We start from the raw sequence: 8,638 nt of genomic DNA, 5'->3' as shown, positions 1-8,638 counted from the left end.
AGAAATAAATTAAAATAAAATATAATAATAATATATAATATAATATAAAATATAATAATAATAATATATAATATAATATAAAATGTAATAATAATATATAATATAATATAAAATATAATAATAAATTAAAATAAAATATAATAACAAATTAAAATAATATATAATAATAAATTAAAAAAAATATAATAATAAATTTAAATAAAACATAATATAATAATAAATTAAAATAAAATATCATAACAAATTGAAATTAAATATAACAATAAATTAAAATAAAATACAATAATAATAAATTAAAATAAAATATAATAATAATATAATATAAAAAATAATAATATAAAATAAAATTTAATAATATAAAATAAAATTTTATAATATAAAATAAAATATAATTATAATATAAGATAAAATATAACAATAAATTAAAATAAAATATAATAATAAATTAAAACAAAATATGGTATAATAATGTATAAAATAAATAATAATGTAAAATAATAAAATAAAATAAAATATATTAAAATTAAATATAATAATATAAAATAAAATATAATAATATAAAATAAAATATAATAATATAAAATAAAATATAATAATATAAAATAAAATATAATAATAAATTAAAAAAAAAATATAATAATAAATTTAAATAAAACATAATATAATAATAAATTTAAATAAAACATAATATAATAATAAATTAAAATAAAATAGGATAACAAATTAAAATAAAATATAATAATAAATTAAAATAAAATACAATAATAAATGAAAATAAAATATAATTATAATATAAAATAAAATATAACAATAAATTAAAATAAAATATAATAATAAATTAAAACAAAATATAATACGGTATAAAATAAATAATAATGTAAAATAATATATAAAAATATATTAAAATAAAATATAATAATAATAATATAAAATAAAATATAATAATAATATAAAATAAAATATAATAATAATATAAAATAAAATGTAATAATAATATAAAATAAAATATAATAATAATATAAAATAAAATATAATAATAATATAAAATAAAATATAATAATAAAATAATAAAAATAGAATAATAATATAATAATAATAATAATAATAATAATATATAATAATAAATAATATAATATTAATAATAATAATATAATAATAATAATAATAATTAATATATAATAATAATAATAATAATAATAATAATAAAATAATAATATAAATAAAATAATAATATAATAATATAATAATAATATAATAATAATAATAAATAATATAATAATAATAATAATATAATAATAATAAATAATAATAATAATAATAATAATAATAATAATAATAATAATAATTTTTTTTTTTTTTATTTCGAGGCTGGGGAACAAAAAATGTCTACACACACCCGCAGAAAACGTCTTTCTGTGGGTAGTGCACGGTTCGCGCTAATCGCTGACATGCTAAAAAACTCCCCTTTCCAGGATGAAGTACATGACCCGGAACCACCACTAGGGTATTGCTTCAGGTCATGCACATCCTGATTGTAAGATATAATCTTACGTCGCTGCTGTTGTACCTGCGTCCAGGTGCCTCTTTTTTGCGCGAAGTACTGCCTCCACGTGCCTCGCCACCACGTTCCAGTTGTTTTCACTTGCTAGTAGTAAGGGTACTACATTTTCCGGGGTCCAAATGCCGCCTATCTGTGCTTGCAGGTTGGTTCTCTCGATTAACCATTGATTGCATTCAAAAAACGTGTGTTCTACATCGTCGACATCAGCATCGCCATAGATGCAACTCTGCTCCTCTCGAATATTCATCCGGTACAGATATTTGCCGAAGTACCCGTGCCCGGAGAAGAATTGTGTCAGGTAATAGTTTACCTCGCCGAACTTCCTTGTGGTCCAGGCGACTAAGTCCGGGATTAGTCTTGCAGTCCACCTACCACTAGTTTCGTTAGTCCACCGACTTTGCCACTCTATCATTGTGTGTTCCCGATAATTTGTGGCTACGCTGCTGTTTTCGTTGCTTTGGCGGCTTAACCATGCTTGCCTCCGTTCCATGGCCATGAGGTCGATGGGTATTGAGCTGCTTATAACAAGGACCGCCGCACCTGAAACCGTACGGTATGCAGATGCTACCCTGAGTGCCGCTGTTCTCTGGATTTTTTCGAGCGCATTTCGCTTCTGGTTAATCTGTAATGCATTAGACCATACTTCAGAACCGTAGAGTAGAATCGCGTTCACAACTGTCATTAGCAGTTTTCGCTTGTCTTCTGTTGGGCCGCCAACGTTTGCCATTAGCTTGCTTAAGGACGCTGAGGCCTTTGAAGCCTTTTCACCTGCATGTTTTATCTGGGCCCAAAACGACATCCTGGAGTCCAGCTGGATGCCCAGATATTTCATTTCCTTGGACGTTTTAATGGTAGAGTTCCATACCCGCATTTCAATTTCCAAGGGTATTTGCTGCTTCGTTAATATAATGAGTTCTGTCTTCTCAGTTGCTAGCTTTAGACCGCGGTCATCCATCCATTCCATCGTGCGTAGCATGACCTGATTTAGTCTGAGCTGTGCTTCGGTTACATTTCGTGCTGTGATGACTGCTGCTACATCATCGGCAAAGCCTACTAGGTGTACGTTGTCCGGCATTTCAATGGAGAATATTTCATCGTAGCTCGCATTCCATAGATCAGGGCCAAGAACGGAGCCCTGCGCTGCTCCGGAGGTGATCTTCTTAATTTTTGTACCACTGCTTGTGTGATAGAGAAGCTCTCTATCGCTAAGGTAGCTGCGGATCATTCGCATCAAGTACATCGGTGTATTAAAGCGTCCTTCAAGGGCGTTGATCACATCGGTCCATTGTAGGCTGTTGAACGCATTCCTAATGTCTAGAGCCGCCAGAAGTACTATACGCTTCGAGTAAGCATTTCCACATTGTGCGGCTTCTACGGTTGCCGCCACATCAGCGATAGCTCCAATGGTGGACTTTCCTGGCCGGAAATCGTGCTGTCTGCTGGATAGTCCCCCAGCGCTCTCAATGGATGCTGCTATACGCGGTTTTAGTAGTCGTTCCAGCAGTTTCCCTGATGTGTCGAGCATACAAAGTGGTCGGTATGCATTTGGCATCTCGGGGTTGCCCTTTCCTTTGCTAATTAGGGTTAGTTGCTGCTTTTTCCAGGGCTCTGGAAAAATGCCTTCCTTCAGACAAGAGTTAAACATTTCGAGCAGGGATTGTGGGCGGTCGTCTGCTATCAGCTTAATCGCCTCAGATGGGACACCGTCCGGTCCTGGGGCTTTGTTATTCTTCAGAGAACGTGCTGCGGTTTTAAGTTCCTCTTCCGTAAAAAGCGGTGGATCATCGGTGAGTACCCTTTCACAGTCTCTGCGTATTTCATGATCCGGAAAAAGAGAATTTACGATGTTATCCATCACATTTTCTTCCAATTCAGGAACTGGTGCCAAGGCACCTATTTTTCGCATGACGATCTTGTAGCCAAGTCTCCAAGGGTCGTTGTTTACGTCTTCACGTAACTCTTCCCATTTTCTTTTCTTACTTTTGGAAATAGCGATCTTTAATGCCTTCCTAGCTGCCTTTAATGCTTCGCTTTCTGCCGTGGCATCTCTACGTGTTCTGGCCCTGGTCCTTCTCCTCCGCATTTGGAGACAGACCCTTCGAAGTTCGGCAATTTCTTCAGTCCACCAATAGGCTGCCTTTCTTCTGGGATTTTTTGCCACTCTAGGCATTGCTGCATCGCAGGCCTGTGTTATGCTGTGCATTGTGTGGCGGACCAAGCTTCTGGCATCTCCTCCTCCAGTGTTTCTATTCATCCTATCATCGAACACTTCGAGAAAGATATCCCTATTGAGTTTATTCGTGGACCATTTGCGAGTAGACCTCCTTCCGGGGTTTCCATTTGGCCTATTGCCTGGCTCGACGGTGAACCAGATGTATTGGTGATCGCTCCCCGTGTAGTCCTCGAGAACTGACCATTCCTTTAGCGTACCAGCTATCTTCTCCGACACTAACGTGATGTCTGGAATAGTGCCTTCGCATCCTGGTCTGCGAAAGGTGGGCGACATCCCCCTGTTAGCGACTACAAGTCCCAATCTGGCCGCCATGTCAAGCACTCGCCTACCTCTGGGATTTGTGGTCATCATGCCCCATTCAATGGCCTTCGAATTGAAGTCGCCTGCTATAATAAAGTTTCACCCATTTGGAGGACGCAATCTTCGATTGCGTCCAGTTTCATCTGGAATTGGCCAATACTGTCGCTCGGTGTAAGATAGCAGCTCATTAAGGTAAAGTTGCGATTTCGAACCCAAACGTGTCCGTCTCCGGCACCACTGGCTGAGAAAGAGAATTTCTCGGCGCATGGCAGCCAGATGGCTGCAGTTCCACTGCAGTCAGCCAAGAAGGTACCGCAACTGATTTCTCCATATTGTTCGCTAATTATGACAACATCCGCGTTCCGCTCATGTATGAGTTGTGATATAAGGGCGTCTGCTGTCCTGCTTCGGTGCATATTTGCTTGCAAAAATCTCATCATCTTTGGGCCTTTACCGATGCACATTTGCCAGATGCAGCAATGTGATCGACGGTTTTGAGGCCAGCGTCAGTACAGACGCAGCACTTCGGAGAGTTTGTGCACTCCTTTAGTTTGTGTCCAGGTGCGCCACATTTGATGCAGAGGTTTGTTCTATCTGGACCCTTGCAATTTCTCTGTACATGTCCTACACCAAGGCACCTGAAGCAACGCTTTGTTTCGGTGCGCGTCCGCTTTTTTGCTCTGATCCATCCAATAATGATCGAGCCTGTCTCGAGAAGCTTATCAGCTGCTACGGTGGGTAATTGCACGTAAGCTCTGACCAGTTCTTTGTTATTTGGTTTGGTGACGGTCACCTTCAACTGATCGCTTCCGCTTGGAAGGAGTCGTTTAACCGCTTCTTCGACTTCCGTCGTTGTAGTAAGCGCATCGAGATCTCTTATCTCTATGGTGGTTTTCGGTATCAGACCAGTTACCTCCGCCGTTTCTTGCAAAGCACTCCTTATTTCATCGCAGAACTCTAAGCTTGCCTTGGTCCCCTTGTCAAGCTCTAATAGCAGAGCTCCCGACATTGTCTTGCGGACTGCTCGAATTTTGACTTTCGAGTCATCCGGCTTGACATTCGAACGGAGGTTCTTTAAAATGTCCGCATAAGTTTGACTTCCCGTCGGTTTTATGAGGACTGCTTCCGTCTTTGGGCCTCTGTCCTTATTGGGCCTGGGTCTCTTTGCTTCTGGCTTAGTTTTCTTTTCAGCTTTCTTTGTACCGACATTTATTTTGTCTGGTCTTTTCGTAGTTATGGGCGTCCCATTTATTTCTCTTTTTTTGGGGGTTTTGAGCTTCTTCCGATTTACGGTTTGCCATTCCTCAGGCTTATCTTGTCTGCTCTTTTTGGCGCTCTCATTTCCTGTGTTTTGCGCAGCAGGACTTGTCGCCATGCGCTTTTGTCTATGCACGTTTGGTGTGTCTACCACATTTGCTTCTCTTCGTGCTTTTTTCGCCACTGCCTTGATCCAGCATCGGCTATAGTAGCCCATGTTTTCGAAGTGCGTTTGCAGTTCGTTTACGCCATCTTTAATATCTAGCGAGACATTTTTTTGCCGCATTATGCCATTTTTTATCTTCATTAAGGCGGCTATACACTTTCCTAGTGTCTGCTCCTCTTCCCTTCTCAGGGTTTGGATGTATTCATCGCTCGGTGAGACGGGAACCTCCTTCATTTGTGATGGCACGTTTGGCGTGCCACTGTCCGATGCGGACTTCCCTGGGCCATCTTGCGATGGCGCTTCCGTTAGATTTTGTGTATTTGTTTTTTCATTTGTCATGATTTTTGGGTCCAAACTCCTAGCCGCTATCGATGTTCGGTTGTATAGTCGCTCGTAACGATCCCCATGGTTATCTATGCGAAGCAGGGAGGCCATGCGAGGGTTGACACAATTCCTTATGGGAGATTGTGTTCAGAGCCAGAATCTGGCGCAGGTCAGGAGTACTCTCAACTGAGCCTATACCACCAACTTAACGGTGACGAAACATCGAACGTACTTGGAGACTTGCCAAGTTTTAAAAGGACGGAGGAAGATGCAGCATTAACCTGAAAGCCATTTCTATGAGATGTCACTCTCATATACTCAGGTAACAGAATACCACATCCGCCAGCCCAAAGTCATCGTTATCGTTGTTTATTTCCAGTATGCCATGGGTGTATGAACCCTGAATTCATAGCTGATGTGCATTGCCTGTTTCGGCATGCGTTTTTTGCCATCATCTTAACATAGTGTTTATGTTGGACGTGAAGGAACTCCATCGTTGGTGCAGCTGCCTTCTCTTAAAACAGTGCACTCGTCCGTGTCCCTCGGTGGTGCACAGCTGCAGTCACTCTCTGCACACTTGGGTGTCCCTCGATGGCTGGATTTTAGTCGCCTCGTACGACAGGCATGCCTTACCACGGGAATATTCTAACCCCTATCCCGCAGGGGGAATAATAATAATAATAATAATAATAATAATAATAATAATGTAATGTAATAATAATAATGTAATAATAATAATAATAATAATTGTAATAAAAATAATAATAATAATAATATAATAATAATATAATAATAATAACAATATAATAATAATAATAATATAATAATTATAATAATATAATAATAATATAATAATAATAATATAACAATAATAACATAATAAAAATAATAACATATTAAAAATAATATAATAATAATAATAAAATAATAATAATAATAATAATAATAATAATAATAATAATAATAATAATAATAATAATAATAATAATAATAATTTTTTTTTTTTTTATTTCGAGGCTGGGGAACAAAAAATGTCTACACACACCCGCAGAAAACGTCTTTCTGTGGGTAGTGCACGGTTCGCGCTAATCGCTGACATGCTAAAAAACTCCCCTTTCCAGGATGAAGTACATGACCCGGAACCACCACTAGGTATTGCTTCAGGTCATGCACATCCTGATTGTAAGATTTAATCTTACGTCGCTGCTGTTGTACCTGCGTCCATGCGCCTCTTTTTTGCACGTAGTACTGCCTCCACGTGCCTCGCCACCACGGTCCAGTTGCTCTCGCTTGCCATTAGTAAAGGTACCACGTTTTCGGGGGTCCACATGCCGCCAATCTGTGCTTCTAGGCTGGTTCTCTCGGTTGACCATTTAATGCACTTGAAGAATGTGTGTTGTGCGTCATCGACTTCTGCGTCGCCGTAAATGCAACTCTGTTCTTCGCGAATGTTCATCCGGTACAGGTACTTGCCGAAGTATCCGTGCCCAGAGAGGAGTTGCGTCAAGTAATAGTTGACCTCGCCGAACTTTCTTGTCGTCCATACCACTAAATCGGGAATGAGTCTTGCAGTCCACCTACCACTAGTTTCGTTGCTCCACCTGTTCTGCCATTCTTGCATTGTGTGTTCTCTGTAGCTTGTGCTCACGCTGTTGTTATCGTTGTTTTGGCGGCTTAAATATGCTCGCCGTCGTTCCATGGCCAATAGGTCGATGGGTATTGCGCTGCTGATCACAAGAACCGCTGCGCTGGAAACAGTTCGGTAAGCTGATGCTACTCTGAGTGCGGCGGTTCTCTGGACCATACTTCCGATCCGTAGAGAAGTACTGCGTTCACTACTGCCATCAGCAATTTTCGTTTACCTTCTGTTGGTCCACCAACGTTTGCCATCAGCTTGCTAAGGGACGCTGAGGCCTTTGAAGCTTTTTCGACAGCATGATTTATCTGAGCCCAATACGACATCCTAGAGTCCAGATGGATGCCCAGATATTTCATTACCTTAGATGTTTTTATGGTCGAGTCCCAGACCTGCATTTCGATTTCTAAGGGTATTTGCCGCTTCGTTAGTAAGATCAATTCAGTCTTCTCAGTTGCAAGTTTTAGGCCACGGTCGTCCATCCAAGCCATCGTGCGTATCATCACCTGTTGCAGTTTGTGTTGTGCCTCGTGCACATTTCGAGCTGTGATGACTGCAGCTACATCATCAGCAAAGCCGACTAGGTGAACGTTGTCTGGCATTTCGATGGAGAATATTTCGTCATAGCTCGCATTCCATAGATCGGGGCCGAGAACGGAGCCCTGTGCTGCACCGGAAGAAATCTTCTTGGTTTTCATGCCGTTCTGTGTGTGGTAGAGAAGCTCTCTATCGCTAAGGTAGCTGCGAGTCATTTGCATTAGGTACATAGGTGTACTAAAGCGCCTTTCTAGGGCGTTGATCACATCAACCCATTGTAGGCTGTTGAACGCGTTACGAATGTCTAGAGCCGCCAGAAGGACTATGCGCTTCGAGTAGGCATTGCCACGTTGTGCAGCCTCTACGGATGCCACCACGTCAGCAATAGCTCCTATGGTGGACTTTCCTGGCCGGAAGCCGTGTTGTCTGTTGGATAGTCCCCCAGCGATCTCGATGGATTCTGCTATGCGCGGTTTTAGCAGTCGCTCCAGCAATTTCCCTGATGTGTCGAGCATACAAAGCGGACGATATGCGTTCGGCATCTCGGGGTTGCCCTTTCCTTTGCTAATCAGAGTTAGTTGCTGTTTTTTCCAAACCTCTGGAAAGATTCCTTCCTTCAGGCAA

Source organism: Teleopsis dalmanni, chromosome 2 (assembly GCF_002237135.1).
Source record: "Teleopsis dalmanni isolate 2A chromosome 2, ASM223713v2, whole genome shotgun sequence".
Lineage (NCBI taxonomy): Eukaryota > Metazoa > Arthropoda > Insecta > Diptera > Diopsidae > Teleopsis > Teleopsis dalmanni.
This window is presented reverse-complemented; position numbering follows the sequence as displayed.